This window comes from Megascapheus bottae, chromosome 20, assembly GCF_031878675.1.
Source record: "Megascapheus bottae isolate mThoBot1 chromosome 20, mThoBot2.hap1, whole genome shotgun sequence".
NCBI lineage: Eukaryota > Metazoa > Chordata > Mammalia > Rodentia > Geomyidae > Megascapheus > Megascapheus bottae.
In genome coordinates, this window is record NC_143528.1 from 26,970,081 (window position 1) to 26,990,675 (window position 20,595).

Genomic DNA, 20,595 nt, shown 5'->3' on the forward strand with positions numbered 1-20,595 from the left:
CTTCGGCTTTTTCTGTGTATGTGGTACCCAGGAATCGAACCCAGGGCTTAGTGCATGCTAGGTGAGCACTCTATCACTAGGCCACATTCTCGACCCCCAAAAATCTTCCTTATAAATATAAATCTGCCTTCATGGCATGCTGCTGAATTTTCTTTACAATATGAAGTGATAATTTACATGGCTTCACATGGCAGCTTTATAGTGTCCACATTCAAACTGAAATCATCTTATTCATTTGTCTATTTATTCATATATATTCTACCTCTCCAACTTAGAATGTAAGTTCATGGCTACCGTCTCTCCCTAAATTATTGTCAGCATATAGCAATAAATATTAGTAAATATTTATTGAATGAACAAATAAATGAACTGATTACACCCATTGCAATAATTATAATTACAAAAGTAAAAATCAGAAAATGATTATTGAAGATAATTGTTTTAAAAACCATTGTGTAAATTATATGTCATTTTTACCTCTTTAAAGTTGTTTTCTTCAGGGCCAGGAGTTTGGCCTAGTGGTTAAAGTGCTTGCCTAGCATGCACGAAGACCCGGGTTCGATTCCTTGGTACCACATACATAGAAAAAAGCCGGAAGTGGTGCTGAGGCTCAAGTGGTAGAGCTCTAGCCTTGAGAAAGTCCAAGGACAATGCTCAAGCCCTGAGCTCAAGCCCAGGACTGGCAAAATAAAAAAAATTGTTTTCTTCAGTACAGTGCTGGTAGCCCATGCCTGTAATATTAGCTACTCAAGAGGCTGAGATCTAAGGATCAATGTTTGAAACTAGCTCAGGCAGGAAAGCCTATGAGACTTTTATCTTCAATTAATCACCAAAAAGACTGGCAATGGAGCTGTAGCTTAAAGTAGTAGAGTACTAACCTTGAGCACAAAAGCTCAGGGACAGAGTCTGGGCCTTGAGTTCAAGTCCCAGGATAGGTAAAAACAAAACCAGCAAAGTTGTTTTATTCATCAGTACAACCAAGTAGTATGTTTGTAAGTTTCTTGTGAGTTGCTGCACATGAGAGACATTTGGCCTACTAGAATGCATTTGTTAAACATTACTGTAGTGATATCTGTTCTTTTGCAAAAATTGAAAAATTGTCTATAGGAAATGTCATATTCAACAAAATGAGAAACAAAAGATCTTGTTCATTTATATATTCATTTATATATTATCTAAGATTCCACATAAAAGTAATTCCAAATGTAAATAGCATAATTATGCTAATATTAATTAAGATTTGTAGGTATGTATTGAGATGAAAAAAATTTGGAATTTAAATATGTAATGAGGGACCGAAAGAATGACTTAGTGGTAGAGTGCTTGCTTACTATGCCTCATATGGTTCAATTTTTTGGTACCACATACACAGAAAAAGACCAAGTGGTACTGTGGCGCAAGAGTGCTAGTGTGCTATGGAGAAAGCTCAAGGACAGTGATCAGGCCCTGAATTCAAGCCCCAGGATTGGCAAAAAATATGTAATGAGTATTTTAATTAAATTTTATTTGGAATTATAGTTTTGAAAAGTTTAAAAATGAAAATTTGAAACTATGTGCTTTAGATTTTATTTTGCACAGACGCAAGACTGAAACAGAAAACCAAGTAGTTAATCATCATAATATATATAACTCCCAAGAATTCAGAGTTCTCTGTATTAGTAATTCCTTGGAGAATTTGGATATCTCAAGAATTCATTTGTTTTCATAAAAAGAGCACCAAATCTGCTGACTCACTAGATAAATAAAGAATGTAATTTGAGGCTTGTGCTCCACAAACTGAAGATAGTTTGGAGGGTTTTGTTATTGCAAGTATAGTTAGCAAGAAATTTTGTTTATATATTTACCTCCAGCTAAAAAGTTATTTGCAAATTAAGATGATTTTATCATTAGCATTTGGACAATTTGTTTTTCATCTGGTCATTTAATTTGGTCAATTCATTTTCTATCTCATGATGCTGAAAAAAGAGGGAGATTATAAATCAAAGGGATAAAATTATTGTGAGTGTTCCAATTTAGTTCACTAAGTATCACACCCTAATCTTTTTTTCCTCCTGCTTTCTTTCAAGATATGCAGGCACTGAGCTTTTTTTTTTAAAAAAAAATCTCCATTGAAGGAGCTATTTTATAGCTTCTTAATGTTTCAGAACTGAGAGTCCCTTACAGCTCATCTAAGTCCAATTCTCATCATTTAAAAATGAGGAAACTGGAGGCCAAGATTATCCAGTGTACTAATGGAAGACTTGTGTTAGAACTTCATCTGATTTCCTTTCTTTAGATCTTTAATCATTTCTTCAGATATTGCCTTTTCCCAAGCAGCAATGCCTTCACCTTTCCAACCCCTCCCCCACTTCATGCCCTCTACCCAACTGCAATGGGCTCAGCTTCTCCTGAGGACAGGGACTCAATTCTTAGTTTAAAAGTCATAATCACAATTTGCATTTGATTGTCATCTTAAAAAACAGACAAATGGAGAAACATCGCCTTAGAAAAGGGAAAGTGCAAGGGAAGAAAACATGTTTTTAGATGAGAATAAATTCACTCCTACCATCTTGGTTCTTACAATAATTCTTTGCTAGGAGTTCTGGGTGGAACCAGTGCTAGTGGTGATTCTATTTCTGTTTCTTAATGTTATTTTTCCTTCCCTAGATGAAATACTTTGTCATCTTTGGATAGAACTGAGCAAAGCAGTGAAAACAGCAGTCTAACCAAAACACGCAGCTAAGCACAATAATTTCACACAAAAAAATAGCTATAAAAATTAAGTCAAGCTGGAGTGTATCTCAGTGGCAAAGCACTTGCCTAGCAAGTACAATGTCCTGGGTTCCATCCACAGTTACAAAAAAAAAAGACAAAAAAAATTGAGTCAGTTAGTTGAATCACAACCATAAAGAGAATGGCAGAAACTTTTCTCCTGAAAACAAAATCAGAGACTTAAATCAAGACAATCTGTTTTTACATTAATTATGCAATCAATTTTCTAATTCATTTTGCCCACCCATACATATTCTGTTCCATCGACAGCATTACCTTTGTGTAAAGCTCTGATTTTTCTGGTTTTTTTTGTTTTGTTGTTGTTGTTGTTGTTTGCTTTTTTCCTCCCTCAGAATTTATGCTGTCTTTTAACCCAGGGACTGTAATCTTAGTTTGCTCAGTCTGAAGGAAGGCAAGATAAAATTCCAAGCATTTCTAAAATAGTTGGTATAATTTATTGTCATTGCAGCATGGTCAGATTTAAAACCTTTATGGACCTGATGCTATAGTACAGCTATTCAAAGTTCAAAAGGGTAGTACTATGCATGCGATTAACTTATCACTAATGGAGCCCTGGCTACTCCCGGTGTTCAAAAAATTATGGGATACTCAAAATCCTTCAAATACCTATTGTGTGCATATTTTATTGCATAAGTCACAGGTGTCAGAGTAAAACACGTTCAATGAATTACTTCCTACCACTAACACAAAGATTATTTTCAAAATCAAAAATCATGTTTCCCCAAGAATACAAACTTCTCCTGACAAATCTCCAGTGCCAAATATGGTTTCCATTTGCTTGGTTGGGGATTTATTTGACTGTGCCAAAGTTCAGGTGTGCCAGCTCTTTGTAATAAGCCATTTGGATGAAAGCTTGGCTAGCTCAAAGGATCCTGATGTATTTTATTGCTGCCTTTTAAGATTATTGTTCAAAAATACCAAGTCTAATTTTGAAATCAATTAGCCATTCGCTCTGATGAGGTGTTGGCCCAGTACAGGTTCACACCCGCTGTCCGCAGGTTATTGTTCACTTGAGTCAAGGCCTTAGTATCAGGCTGTTCCCTCGCATCTGGTGGACATATGTTTGATGTTCTTGCAGAATGAGCTGATGGTTTAAATAGCAAAGCCTAACGAAGAAAGCTTTCTACATTGGCTGCTGTTAGTTTGGCAAACAACTTTTTATAATACTCTTAAAAGAGAGAGAGAGAGAGAGAGAGAGAGAGAGAGAGAGAGAGAGAGAGAGAGAGAGAGAGAGAGAGAGAGAGAGGAAGAAGAAAAGAGGCTTTCATATTTTTTTTATTTTTTTCTGTGATCTGTGCCTAGAATCTTTAGTCTTCAAAATCAATGGCAGACTGAACACAAACAATGAAAAAAATCAAGGCCTCCATTATCTACTACAAATGTATGTAGTTCTTTTTCCTCCTGTCCTTCCCTCATCCAGACTCAAGGTGTAATATCTTTCCCAGAATTTTACTTCCCAAAGAGGGCTGAATCTTTCTCTCACAGTCAATCAGCATTTGTGAAAGTGCAAATTCTGCTTGGCAGGGGCTGTGCTTCTGGGAACACTGCCAGCTGCCCAAAGCGCCACCCATGCTGTTCAAAAGAAGTGGCAGATAGTAAAATATAAAACTAAACTACCCCCTTCCTCAGGTTCTGCACTCACTTGGCTGCCTAACGCTTTGGTGAAAAGTAGTTCTGGCTTGTCCTTTCTCAGAATGTCAGGAATTCTTCTTCAAGTGGATTCATGGCTTAAGTTCCACATAGAGGGGTCGGGAGTTTGGCCTAGTAGTGGTAGAGTGCTTGCCTAGCATGCACAAAGGCCCAGGTTTGATTCCTCAGTACTACATATAGAAAAAAGCCAGAAGGGCCAGGACTTTGGCCTAGTGGTAGAGTGTTTGCCTAGCATGCACGAAGACCCGGATTCAATTCCTTGGTACCACATACATAGAGAAAAAGCTGGAAGTGGTGCTGAGGCTCAAGTAGTAGAGCTCTAGCCTTGAGAAAAATCCAAGGACAGTGCTCAGGCTCTGAGCTCAAGCCCAGGACTGGCAAAAAAAAAAAAAGAAAAGAAAAGAAAAGAAAAAGAAAGAGAAAAAAAGCCAGAAGTGGTGCTGTGGCTCAAGTGGTAGAGCTCTACCCTTGAGAAAGCCCAAGAATAGTGTTCAGGCCTGAGTTCAAGGCTTAGAATTGTCCCCCGCCCCCCAAAAAGTTCTACATGTCGCCAAACAGTAACAGGGCATAGGCTTGGGAGGGTACTTTCTGTGAATACTTTTATATACAAGTTCATTTTTCTGTTTTATAGACAAGAATGTATTCTTTCCCAAACTCTGTAACAAAGACACTTACAATGTAAAACAAACTTAATTCAATATCTTCTTTGCACTAGAAATAGTAAAGATTCTGTGGACTGACCAGTGACCCAATCATATGCAAGATTAGATGTAACTCGTAGCCCTATTCTCTTCAGGGACTGGAGAAGGTACTGAATTGATCACTTTATTTCCTTTGTCTTAAAAGAAGTTCAGTAGTTTTCATTCATTTAATCAGCAAATATTTATTGGATATCTGCCATTAGATATTGGAAGAGCTTTGAAGAGTCAGAGACCCGTGTTCAACCTCATTTCATGAAGCTCACAGTCTTAAAGCAAAAGCAATGTTAAAAAAGTGAAAGTAAAGCTAAACAAAGAAGTAAAATTAGTAATAATATAACAACAGAATTCAAGCCTAATAATAGCAAAAATGAAGGAAAGAAGTACCAGCTACATGTTGAAATTACTATTTAAAGCTTGAATACTCAAACAAATTTTATTAAAATCTAGCTGGGTATGTTAGTTCATACTTGTAATCTAGACTAAGGCTGGAGGCCAACAGAGGCTGCATGGTAAAACCCTGTCTCAAACAAACAAACAACTTCTAAAATTCACTTGTAAATGCTGACAGGAACAGGTTAAATGTTCCACAAGTAGTGTCTCATAAATAATTTCCAGGGCATTTTACCCAAGTATTAAAAAAAACTTTTCAAACTCATTCTTACTCACCTGCTTTATAAACACATCCCTAAGCAATATATTATCAAATGCAGTCCTTAGCTTTGGTTTCTATAAAGTAACTATTTACTGATGAAGATATAGAAGATAGAGCAGTTAAGTAAGACTAAATGGACATAAAACTTGACTCTAGGATGCTATTTCTGATTATCTCTCAACCCTCAAATCCTTAATAGTAAGTGACAAAAACTTTTCTCACTATCTTTGAGTGTGTTGAGTAGTTATTTTGTGAATATATCACCATTATCAACAAATAATTATCACTATTACTTAGCAGATCTTTTCAGGTATGTTCAATTCTAAACAGTGGGCATGCTCACCAGTGTCTACCTCCTTTGAAAAGGAATGGTGCAAATAACTGTGTTGAACTCAAGTCTCCATCCCCTGGATAAAAAAAAAATCACACTGTACGAAGAGAATTGGTTTTTCTTTCCTAAAATGGAAGGAAGAGGAATTGGAGGTGGGGGGAGGGTGGCATTTGGAATAGTTGGAGTTAATGAAGTTTCTGTTGAAAATGTGTTGATTCTATGTCCATGTTGATCCCATCCTGGAGGATATGTTTTCTCAATATTCTGTAAGAAATATGCAAAAAGATAGTGATTTAAAGAGGAGATTATTTTACAGAACCATAAACGGTGACATTTATTCCCGCCCCTTCAAATTTCTTCATCAAAGAAATATACTTACAGGTTGATGTTACTATAATAAAGCATGCCTCACTTAATCTTTCTAAAAACAAAGGTGACCAACTTGTACCAGAGCACCAAAGTAGGATTAAGTTTGTAACTACCACTAAAAGTTACTGCCATTAGAAATTACTGCTGCTGTAAGTTGCTGGCTGAATAACAGACTACCAGAATGGATGGCAGACTTAAAAGAGCTTATTCTTTTCTCAAACATGGAAAAAGGCCAATTTTATTATGGAAATTTCTGTGACTGTAATGTTTGTCTCTGCCCACTAGCAGAACCTCTGGTTTCAAATGCAAGAGGATTCCTGGCAAACTAAAAATATGGCCATTGGTGTTAATATATTTTTACTTAAATACAAAGACACATTGGACCATATAAAAGGATGCATTTCATAATTTTCAACCTGTGAGTTCTTATTACAAAGGTAAATGAAGTGGGGGGGGGTGAGTAATAATGTTGCTTGTTCCTCTTGAGATGATTTTTGCATCAAAATATAGTTGTCAATTTTTATAAGCACAGTCATCTTATCTTGTTCTTTCTCTTCCTGTATATCATATTTATATTTCCTAGCATCACCAGTCAGCCATCTTGCTCAATCACCAGCATAATAATTTTAATCTTCATTTCGGCTAGCTTGAGAAAATCAAAGTGGAGCACCCCCAGATACTACAACCTATTGCAAACCATGCTTGGTAGACAGAAAAGTATATTCCAACTTCTAACTGACAATCAGTCTGAATCTAATGTTTCAGCAATGCCATATCAATATAAGCAATGGGTAGAAATCTCTTTGGAATTATGTAAGGGTATTCACAATTGTTATATGGTAAATTACGTGAAGATAAAGATACGAGGATTTCCTTATTTTCCTGCTGATGTTCTAATTTTCTTTTAGCTCAACCCAATTTTGTAGAATCATGATGAATAGGAACATTTTGCTCTCAGAATCTATGGAGTGCAAATGAAATTTTATATACCTTCTGCAATCATTCTATTGAAGAATAACTTGTGATTTTTCTATGTAAACTTTTTTTTTGTCAGTCATGGGGCTTGAACTCGAGGCCTGGGAACTATCCCTGAGCCCTTTTGTTCAAGATTATAAGCAACCACTTTAAGCAACAGTGTCACTTCTGGTTTTGTGGTGATTAATTGGAGATAAGAGTCTCAGGCACTTTCCTGTACTGGCTGGCTTTAAACCATGATCCTCAGATCTCAGCTTCCTGAGTAGCTAGAATTATAGGTATAATCTGCCAGCACCTGGCTATGTAAATTATTTTTAAAAATTGCATTACTCATTTAAAAACTGCATCAGAATTAATAATAAATTCCTTTATTTTTATAAAGCAGTGAACATGATTTTAAACATGGATGAACCTTTTATATATTTGCTTTTCAACACTTTTGAGCACAGTATATATTTATTTATATAACCCTAATAAAGCTGGAGTACTGGTGGGTACTTTGTGAATGTAATTGAGTCCACATTGCTGGAAAAATGTAATCAAACATGGATCTTCTAAAAATTTTCTCTTTAAATTATAAAATGATAAACATGCATTATAGAATCTTTAAATACTTTTATTGTAATTTATAGAAGGGTTACATTACATTTGCCAGATATAAGGTGCATTACTTAGCAATCATTGCTACCCCTTCTCATGCTTCTATCCCCATTTCCCTCACCCACATTGTAGAAATTTTATAGAAACATTTCAAGAAGATGTATAACAACAAAAATCAAGCATTAATACTAAACCTATGCTAATATGTTGATATACTGTTATAGTAGTTTTAGTTTGTGTTTGAGTATCTGCATATATTTAAAAATCAGTGTACAAAGCATTTTGCTTCCTGATCTTTTTAGGGAGATTTTGCATTTTTAAGACATGATTTATAATCAATATAAAGTATTGCAATCATGTATATATCATAATTTATTCCACTCATCTTTTACCATTGAGATTTAAGTTACATTTTCCTTTTTCTATTATAAATAAAGCAATGATGACTATCTTATGCATAAATCTTAGCCTATATCTCTAAATTAAGTCCATATGATTAATTCCCAGACCTAGAACTGCTGTACCATTGTTTGTAGACATGTTTAAGGTTTTTTATTCATATTGGCAACTTATATTTTAAAAGGTTCAAATTTTCATTTTGGCAAATTATCTTTTCAAAAAGCTTTAATTTCTATTTCTGCCTGTAACATATGAGTATGTTATATGGATTGCCACTGACCATTTTGTTTGAAATTTTATTTCTTAAATGAAAAATGAAGTTGAACACTTTGACTATATTGAGTTTTTATAATGTCTCTTCTTACATCTTATGTATAATCTTTGTGGGATGTTTGTCTTTTTTGTTTATAGGATCTCCTTTTTAGAATATTTCCCATTAATTTGTATCTTCTTCATGACATAATAATTTCTATTATCCTAAAGATCATTACAGTTGAACCATGCAAATAGTCTGAGTGGTTAAACTATGCTGTTACCTGGTGGGCGAACATATTATTTTCTATTTCCTGGAATTCTGGTACATTTTTAAAAATCAGTAGCACACACTTTACTATGGTAACTATATAATATGTTTGTAACGTTATGTTAAAAGCCTTAGAATGATGGAAAGGTTGCCATTGATCATAATGCTTTGTATTCATACACTGACATATTGAATTGAAAACTTTTTGTACAACTACTTGAAGAAAATTTAAAGAAAAGAACTAAATGATATTAGAATGTAAAATGTTTTCTCCCATGAGTCCTGTTTTAACTTGTCTTGGACGTATACACCACATCCTTAAGGAAATCAATACTTAGAAATTACTTTTGAGGTTTACATTCAAGTCCTATACTTTTCATCGCTTCATCCAGTGTTCTTAGACTAAGAAAAGATTAAATTTAAAAAGTTTTAAATTGTTCTGTCCTTATATACTAGCTTCTAAACTTTTGGAAATACGTTCTAAACTGCATCTCTTAGTACCTCAGAGTAAAAGTGGAACCAAAAATCACAAGAATTGGTGTGAGATACACGCCAAAGGGTAAGCAGGATGGTTTTCCTCCCCTCCTTTAGTACATATCCATGCTTCCTGTCCTCCTCTTTTCTGATCAGGACACAATTCACAAAGGATTCATGTTGTCTGCACACAGACAATACACTTGTATGTAGGTACTTAAACGTTGTTTTTGCACAAAGGGAGTTTATTTTCACAGTTAATTTCTATCTAGAGATGTGTTTGTAAGTTGCAGATTCTGCCTAAAGAGGCAAGGCAGGCACCTTTTTGAGCTCACTTGTGTGTAAATACAGTTTATTTCACTTGAAGCCTGCCCCCGTGACTGATGGAAATCGTAGTAAAACTTCCACCTGGATTGTCAACTACGGGAACTTTTCTTATTTATTTTTATTTGTCACAGCAGGTTAAGCTCACAAAGTCCAGGTGTTACATGGCTTTAAATTTGGACACAGGCACAGGAAGAGTCTATAGAAGGTAGTTTATTTAGGATCCCTAAACATGAAGGGACTTAAAGAAGTGGATTTTGTCCAGCTCTGTGAGTGAGGGTATAAATTCAATATACAATGACCAGAAAAAGAGGAACGTGAAGGTACAACAAATAGAATACAGTTCCATTGCATGTGTTAGCATAGTTCTCGAGAGTGAGAGGCATAGGAAGACAGAAAAGCAACATCTAACTCACCTCTTTACAAATTTGCTGGATAGGGTTGTCCTGTGATCAGCTTTTCTGGTTTTATGTGAATATAATTACCATCATGGGCAACTAAGTTATTTCCCCTTATTTAAACATAAACTTTATAAATCTTCATCTTTCCCTCATCTCATCTTTGTTCCCTGTTCATGTTTTAAACTTCATTCCAAAGCTTTGATATATGTGTACTTAGAAAACACATTGTCTTCACAATGATTATATTTCATTGTTTTTCCTCTTCTGTTTGCAAATGGCTGTGCCCAAGTTAATATGGTAATTCTTTGATTAGCATGATAATCCCCTGTGCAGTAATTGAAAAATATATAATTAATTTAATTAGCCTGTCATAGTGGCTGTATTTTCTCTATTTCCTTCCTTAACACAGGCAAAAATAAAATTATCTCCTTTCCTTTGCTTCCACATGTAGCAGAGAGCCATACCATTCAATCCAATGCTTTCGCTAGGGAGGTCCCAATTAATGCATGAGTAATTCTGGTTGATTTTTGTATGTTATTCTAATTTTCATCACACTGTACTCATGTTTCCATACTTTGGTATTCCATAAGCTGTCAGCTTGTGATACATTCCAGTTATAAGAGACTTTAGTTGACTCTTGTAGGATGTATATAAGTACATGTATCAAATTGACCCATCTGGATAGCACAAAATTCCCAGACAAGCCTGTTTGAACTGAACCACTTGCATGGTCTGTTGTAATAGTTTACTCTGTCCTGTTTTACATTTATATCTGACATTTGCTTTCTACTTCCTGTACATCAATTTGAGAATATTAAGAACATTTTTCCAAATTACCTCATCAGCAAGAAATATGCTTACCAATACACACTATAGCCGTCCAAAGTCAGAAAGATTAAAACAGATAAGACTTTTCTTCATTCCACAGTGAAGATGATCAAGCAGTTGTAATACAATTGTTAATTTTAAAACAACCCTGGCAAAATAATGTACCCCTATTTCTTTTTCAAACATACTAGTTAATACTGAGATAAGAACTGATTAAAAACATTATGGATTAGGAAATATTGACATTCATGTAATTTTACCTTGTAGTTCTCCTCTTAACCCCTTTTAGAAATACTAAGAAAATGAAAAGCTATGGAGAATTAAGCAAGTCAATTGAAGAAAGTGCTAAAAGTTATGTGAAAGTAATTTTCCCTGCCTAGTTGCTACTATAAAAATTCTACAACTGACCACTTGTTTCCTTGAAAACTATATTTTATTTGTCCTCTTGCCTTATACATGATTTCATAGTAGGGTGTAAAATAAATTATTTTAAATGAATGGATGACTGTTACCTTAAATTCTACAAAGAAGTTTGTAATCCACATCTACTTTTTCCTCACGTTCATTTTAATAATACAGTATAGTGAAAAGTTGAAATAACTACCAGTATTCTTTTTCATCCATAACTGCTATTTAATATCCATGTAACCTGGAATGTATCATTTAGACTTTCTATTCTTCAATTTTCTTTTTTTCTGGTGAATAGTATCTTTTTCTAAGCATGATTGTATCACAATCATGAAAGCAATTTATACTTGGGAACCACAATATAAGATAGAGGTCACTTAATCTTTGAGTCCTTTCTTTTTTTTATGTCTTATGGGTTTTGTTTCAGTATAACTGAAATAGAGGAAAGATTCCACTATCTCCTGTTGAGCACACATCTCATTTTGTATTCCTAGTCTTTGAGGTTTGTAACTTCCTAAAAGTGCTTTGTAGTATGTATTATTAAGTTGAAAGCATTTAACTTTGAAAATGTTGAGGATGCTTTTTATGATTCTTTCAGGGATGGGAATTATGGTGGGAGAAAGAACTAACCCAAGTGTTTCATAAAAGCTATGGTTCAGAATTAATGCTCTACATCATTCCTTTCCCCCTACCACCCCCCACCTAAGTGCATCAGCCAGCACTTCTGTGGACCAAACAGAAGGTTGTATTGACCAACTCACTTTGTCAAATCATCTATCATTTCCTTGGCAAGTTAAATTGGTGAATGTGGACAATGAATTGGGTGGAAGGCAGTTACTTCTCTTTGAAGCTCCAGGCATTTTCTTCCAAATAAAATGACTGAATTAGTGAGTCCCGGAGTAATTTATGATTTTTCATTTACTTGACTTATTTCCATGATGATTGGAGATTAGCCCATTTTAAAGAAGACAAGAGAAACTGGGTTTAAGAGACATTAAAACTAGACCCCATCAGTGTTAATAAAATCTTTCAAAATCCCCCCTAGACTCCCCAAAATCATACTGAGATCAAGTGGTTCAACAATATGGTGACAGATTTTGGTCTATTCAAAAAAGAGAAAAGCACCCCATTCCCCCCTTGAAGTCTTTTTATTTTAATAATTATACCTGCAGGGATTAAATATGGATTTTATATAAATTTTAAAGTCACAGTTAAACTCATGGCTATATGGAGTTGATAGTTTAAAATGGGGAAAACTCTGTGTTTATAGTTGGAGTTGTGCCTACTTGGGGATTAAGGTCTGGAGGCTGTAGTGATGTCACTGGATTAAAGTTAGGAAGATACATTTTGGTAAGACTGAAACCAATGCCAAATTCATGACTCCAGAATTTATGATTGAACTCTAGACTGCCTTCAAATTCAGGACTCCCAAATTTATGATCGAACTCACGACTTTCCAGCCTACAGATTTAAGTGCATGCAATAATAAATAAAGCAGTGAACATCAATGTGCATTACCATTAAAAACTCTGGCCCAGGAATAGTCAAGGCAGTGGCTTCAAGTCTTGGCTGAATATGTATGTGGGAGTGGAGGAATACCATTTAAAATGGTACTATTGATAAAAATGATACACTTTACGAGGAAAGAGCAATAGAGGGGTCAATATGATTAAAATATAATATATATATGTGAAATGCCATGGTAAACTCCTTTGTGCTATTCATAATCCTATAAAACACTAATGATAGAAAAAGTATAAGATGCTCTGATGGAGGGGGAGTTCCAAGGTCAAAATATTTAATGAGGATATATGAAAACAGAAAAACAAAACTGTTGAAATTGTTTTAAGCAGAGTGGAGTGGGGGTGAGGCAGAGTATAGTGTCTGAGTAAGTTTGTAATGAAATCTCCTTGTATAACTAATATATGCTAATACTTTATATGAAGCAGTAAAAATATCAAAAATTGTAAAAAACTAGACTAAGATCACAGGCTCTATATGTTGCAACCTATTATATGGCATAACTGCCTGATATTTTTGACGTTTTGTTTGTTTGTCTTCACTTTAGTCTCTTTTTGTCTTGAGTTGCAAGGGATGATAAGAAGATTATTGGTCTTTGGGAGGCAAATCCCTCCAAATCAAATTCATTTATCCCTTATCATTTTCCCAAGGATTATGTTTCCTTGATGTATTTTTTTTTTGCCTTAGAATTTCAAGTCAAATGCTAAGGCAATGCCAAATAGTTAGTTGTATTTAAAAAAAAATCAGTCCTCCAGATGTTTTATCTATGTATAATAAATAACTCTAGATTGGCCTTTCAAGGCCCTTCACCATTTGATCCAGCATATATGTTCCTTTATACGTCAGTTTTATCCAAATAATCATTCTATAGCTCATCAAATCTACAAAAATTTATCATGCTGTCTCCTCCATTCCTTAATTCTAATTCCTTTGCCCCAAACTGCTTTCATTTATTTTTGCCCGCCAGCATTAAGAAGTTCATCCCTCATCTCTGGCTTGCAGAATGACAGTATTGAGGCCTTTGTTCCATGCTTTTCCCCAGATGACGGTGTGCTTATATATACCTTTCCTGAATAGCCCAGGCCTCGATGCTGTCTTCAAGCTTGTGCTCTTTCTATATTTAGCATATAAAGGACTTCTAATAGTATCTAATTTAAAAAGTTCCATTTAAAAGTAAAAGAAATTGGCAGATCAACTTAAGAGTTTTATTTACTTATTTCAGAGTGTACAAGTTTCAGATCATTTTGTCTACTCCTTTTCTCTTCATTCATCACAGATAGTATTCAATGTCCATTTCTGAAAATAAGGCTAGGTAACTGACAGTATGAGTGGGGTTGGGAAAGACAGGAGGATGATAGAAGGGTTGACAAGGACCGAGATCTGTTGTGTTCATAAATTGATATGTAAATGGAAATTCCTTTGTATGGCTACTTAGACATAATAATCAGGATAAAAGTAATAAAAGAAAAAAATTCAGATCTTATAGATTCCTTCATTAGTGTGTATTTTAAATAATATTAGAAGGCAAACTAATATCTATATCTAAGGTATCTAATAAACAATTTAAAAACTGATGAGCCAAAAAAATAATTCATAGACACTTTTGTTTAATAATTTTTAGATGGAATTATTGTTTTTTCCTATAATTATGACTATAATGTTTGAGAAGTATATACTATTTCTTTTTTTTTTTTTTGTCAGTCCTGGGCTTGAGCACAGGGCTTGAGCACTGTCCTTGGACTTTCTCAAGGCTAGCACTCTACCACTTGAGCCTCAGCACCACTTCTGGCTTTTTTTGCTATGTATATGGGGTACCAAGGAATCAAACCTGGGTCTTCGTGCATGTTAGGCAAGCACTCTACCACTATGCCAAACTCCTGGCTCAGTACATATTATTTCTATAATCAACATTATATCAACATTTATATAATCAATTTTAGTCAAGATTCTAAACAAGTTCAGATATAAATCTTTATTTAAATAGGACAATCAACCTAATTTGAGCTTCTTTTTAACATTTTAACAATTGAAATGATTATTACTGTAATGTATTTTTCATTATCAAAATCAACCAAGTCATCTAATTTTGCAGAATTCACTCTAATTCTCAATTCTTCTTGTACCTACTGAACTGTGAGCACTGGTTTAGTCTTTTTCTCTGATCTTTTCTCCTATATCTTCGCTTTTTATAATTTAATAATCAATAATTTTATAATTTCTATTTTGGCTACTATAACAAAATGCCATAAACTGGGAGACTTCTAAACAACAGAAACTTGTTCTCCAAATAAATGATGCACTTTAATTAGATCTTAAGATTAGGAAGTTCAAATCCAGGTTGCAGCACATTAAGTTGAATCTCATATTCTAATTTAGCCATTTTGCATAAAAAAGCTTCTGCTGTAATTTTTCAGTCAATTTTTTATGAAAAGCTAAAGTGAACTTTCTCCTAGCTAGATCTAACTCAAATTAGGAAGACCGAAGCAGAGAAAGAAGATTGTAGATAAATTTCTTCTGTTACCACTCTATCCTGCACAGATTGCTTGTGTAGACTCTGCTGGTGTGGACTGTGGACGACTGATTCATCAATTTATCCCCACCGGTGGTAATCTCTTACTGCAGATTTCCACATTGTCTTCCTTTCTGGCTCCCTGTTTGAGAGACTGCTTTCTGTCTCTTGGTTTTCTGCGATTCATCTACCAATGAGATCATGACTATCTTGGCAAGTGATCTTCAGTGTTATAATGTTCAATCCATCAATACATTATTAGGCTAGGTCATTCCTATAGGATCCACATGTGTGGATCCGTAACTATCTTTCATTCCCCTAGAGCTTGAAAGCAGGTACTTTTTAATTGCCATTCTGTACTGGGTTCTGCCAGCTTTAGTCAGACTTACCTCTTCTCCAGGTGAGAATGCACTGCAAAGGCTGCTATTGTTTTTAAAGTCTCATGTCTTGGCTTTTTGCCTGGGAAGCTTGGCCCTTTCATCACTCTCCTCAAAAACACTCGCAGAATTTTTAACCTTAAAAATTGTATACTCTAAAATTGAATCAAGAATAAAAGTTTGGAAAACATTCTGTTTCTTTTCTTTTTTATCCAGGTGTAGCATAGATAACTTTGCTCTTTTTTTTGCAAAGGAGGTAGTACTCAGCTCCATGGTAGTCAGACTTTGGGGTCTCAGCCAAACCCCAAATAGAATAAACCCCATCTAATAGCCTGCTGTACTAAACAAGGAAACCTTTAACAACTGATCCTCAAGGAAGATATTGATCAATACTAACTTTAGGGTTGGAAGGTTGGTGAATAGAAGAAGTGTCGCAGAATGCAGGATAATGTGTTCTGATCTTAACTCTTGACTATTACAGTCAAAGAAAAAGAAAAGGTTTAATGTCAAGCGATGGTGCGCAAGAAAAGGAAGTGTTTCCTTTTACAGTTGAGCAGTGAAGTCTCTGTCTCATTCTTCCTCTTTAGTTGTACAAAAGAATTTCAATTGAACATATCATTGACTCTTCCATTTTATAGGCTGGCCAGATTGCTAAAAGTTGGAGTCTCTATGAATTGGTAGAGACCCTTCCTAAGGTATGTACTACTTTTGTGGTTTCAGGGCAGCAGATTTGCTCTCAGAACACTAAGTCAGAGTGTGTGAGGCTCAATTTTCCTGCTAATATAGGCCATGAGATTTAAGGTCATTTCTTCAGCAATAAACAGCAGAATTCTAAGACTATAGTAAGAGATGTCGCAAACTGGTAGTTGATAATAGAAATGTCCAGTCTTCAAGAATCTCAAAAGGTAAAACCCAATGTCACCCCTGTATTTAAAAGTAGAAAATATAATAGAAAAATCCACAAGAAAATGCATGCAGGAATTTAGTATATGATAAAAATTTAATTAAAAGTTAGTGAATAAAGATGAATTTTTAAATGTTTTCTAGGATCAACATTATCAATCTAAGCTTTTCATGGCTCTTGAATTCCCCATTATAATTGGAAAAGTCTTTCCGAATATAAATTTTTTTTGTTGTTGTGATTGTTGTTGCTGTTTTTAAGAAAAAATAAAAAGACTGGACAGGCACTAGTGGCTCAAGCCTGTAATCCTGGCTATTCAGGAGGCTCAGATCTGAGGATTGTGGTTCAAAGCCAGCCTAGGCCGGAAAGCCTATGAGAATCCTATCTCCAATTAACCACACAGAAGCTGAAAATGTTGCTCTGGTGCAAAGTAGTAGAGCCTAGAGCAAAAGAGCTCAGGGATAGTCCCCAGGCACTGAGTTCAAGCTCCAGGACTGGCATGTGTTTGTATTCTTTTGATGTTTGAGCCATGTGAATATACTTCTTTGAAACCAAAATCACATTTTTATGTAATTTATAACATAGTGTACAATAACTTTAAAATTCTAGGTGGGGAAATTTTCTCTAAAACTCTGAATAAATACATTTCTCTTCATTTCTCTCTTAACAGGTGGTCAATAAAAAAATCTCATTTGGACTGATTTTCATTTGGACTGATTTATTTTTCTTTTGTCTGTCATGAGGATTGAACTCTGGGACCCAGTGCTACTCCTGAGTTCTTCAGCTCAACGCCAGAGCTCTAATACTTTGTGGCAAAGCTCCACTTCTGGTTTTCTGGTGCTACATTGGAGATAAGAGTCTCACAGAGTTTCCTAACTAGGCTAGCTTTGAAACTTGATTCTCAGATTTGTCTTCTGAGTAGCTAGGATTACAGGCTAAGTCACCACCAGTTCCTGGCCAGACTGAATTTTTTTTTTTTTTTTTTTTTTTTTTTTTGTGGGTCATGGGGCTTGAACTCAGTCGGGGCTCTGTTCCTGAGCTCTTCAGCTCAAGGCTATCACCCTACCCTTGAGCCAAGCCTCACTTCCAGTTTTCTAGAGGTTAATTGGAGATAAGAGTCTCAGGTCCTTTTGTGCCCGGCCTGGCTTTGATCCTCAGCTCTCACCCTTCTGAATATCGGGGATTACAGATGTGGGCCACCTGGCCCCACACTGATTCTTAATTCTTGGATCTTTGTAGGTAATATCTCCTCCCTCCATCTCCCATGCCCCTACTTCTTTCATTCTTTCTTCTTGAGAATGGTAACTTTTCACTCCTTTTCTTAAGTTACAGACTGTCCAATGGGAACAAATATGCCAGCATTTTATATGCTGTCTTAATCTGAAAGTGAGTAAAGATTCATAAACTTTGGGTTGGTTATATTTTTAAGCTTATAATTATTTAATTCTTTTTCCTTTTCCTTCTGAGGGATTCTTAGGTGCTCACAACATTATTTCACCTAAACCTCATTCTAATACATAAGTACAACTTAAATATGTGAATGATTCCCAAGTGGGTTATACATTCCTGGGAGAAAAATTAAGAGATCTAAACAAAGAGGATTGGCTCCACATTATGGAATTTATAGCTAAGATGTATGTTCTTTTAAACTTCACACTCCCTACTATTTATCATCTCCTCCTTAAAAACCCCAAAGATCTCTTTCATTAAAAAGGCAATAAAAAATGTAAGAAAAGCTCCTAAAAATAGCTCTTATGTCTTTCTTTTGACCAGCTTTCCCAAAGATGTATAAACTAAGAATGGTGTAAGATAAATGCTTTCTACTGGAAGTTCACATACAAGAATCCAAAGCATTAATCAAAAATAGAGGGAAGCTCTAAATAGGAATGAGTTATAAGCAACAACAGGTAAAATCATCTACCAGGCAACATTTTTTTTTCTTTCACTTTTTCTTTTGGAGGGCATTCAGAAGAAATTTTATCTAAGAGGCTGTATAATTCAATAAACTTATAATATTCAACAAACTTACAATATTCTATTTTTTCTCCGAAGTTAATGTGAATGGTTTTACATTTGAGGGAGAAGTAAAAATGGGTAGAATATTGTCAGTCCCCATTCTAACAGTGAGCTACTATTGTGCTAGTTTGTGTTGTATCTATTAAACTGATGAAAATTAGTTGTGTTTAATAGATGTATTAAAAGGTTTTGAAGTTTTACTAGTACCATCCTTTTAATTTTATAGCTGCCTTGGGTTCTTGCAAGTTAATGTAATGCTCTGCAAATAAGCAATTCCCTGAAGAGCTGCTTCATTCTTAAATGGAGGTCAATCTTTTGTGTATGAGTATGAGTATTCACGTGGGAGATGTTGATTTCAGAGGTGGGCCATTCAGGTATTTATGTGCAAAATGCAGATGTCAATTCTGTGAAACATTCACAGAATAAATCAGAAATGTGTCAATATATTCCACCTAAGTTTTCATATAGAAGTTTATATGATAAATAAATACCACATTCTGTAAAGAAGCATTGACCCTTGATTTGAAAAAGGAGAATTTAAAAAGACAGAGGGACAGAGGAAAAAAGGAAAAGAGGGAAGATAGAGAGAGAGAGAAATCTAAGGAAAGAAGGAGAAAAAGAGAAGGATAAAACAAAGAACAGAAGGGAAGAAGAAAGGACTATTTTCAGTGGTTTCAATTTCTCTATTGAAGAGCATTTTCTGATACAAAATTTCCCCCAATTCAACCTGAGATGTGACCATTATCCAAAGTTGGAGATCACTGGATGCAGAAATTATGGGAAAAAGCAATGTATTGAATTCTGAAATTAATACCCCACCAAGTATGTACTACTCAGTGAAAGAGTTACTGTGGGCCCTACAAATGGAAAGTGGCAAAAAGAAAAAGTACTAGAAAAATGCTAATACCAGTAGGTGCAAGCGGCTGTAACCCCAGCTACTCAGGAGGCTGAGATATGAGGCTCATGGTTCAAAGTCCAAGTAGAAAAATTAATGAAACTTTTAGCTCCCATGAAGTACTGAAAAAAGAAGAACCCCTGATAATTGAGCTGTTGATCAAGTGCTAGCCTTCAGCATAAAAAGCTCAGGGATATCCCCTATGTCCTGAGTTTAAGCCTCAGGACTGGCACCAAAACAATATTTTTAGAGGCTAATATGAAGTCAGGAAAGAACATGAACATTTGAAACAATACTTTATTCCACAGTTGTATAACTTGTTTTTAGGTGTACAGAATTTGAATACCAATGATATCCAATTATAAGCAAAGAATTAACGAATAATCCAGATCAATTAAAATACAATGTTAGAATATGTGATATAGCCCTTGTTTAGAACATTAAATATAGGAGCCTTATGAATAGAAAAGTGACTACATTACTTTCTCATTAAATCTGTGTTGTCAAAATGTTAAGAACTACATTTGTCATGCCCAAATAACTGGACTTAGCTATATTTCTTGTAAGATAAATTGCATTCCATTTAGAGTTGTAAAGGCTTTAATCAGGCCAGTATTACACTAGAATTATGATATGCAGTCTCTCATGTATCCAATGTAAGATTGTGTTATGTAAATTATGCTTCAAATCCTGCCATCAATTCTACTTGTGCTTTCATTGAAATCTAAAATCCTTATCATGGTTTACCAAGTCTTTAGTCATCAAAGCTTTGTCTGTTATAATCATTTCTCTCAGGTTTTATTTTCTCTGTTGTATCCTCCTATCTACCTTCCAGTACACATATTCCAAGTTTGATTCTTTGCTTATCATTCAGTGAAAATTGAAACTCTTACCTGTCAGAGTTACCACCTTATCTTTAGAGCCTGGCTGTGGTAGACACTCAGATAAGACTGAACAAATTAGGTAATA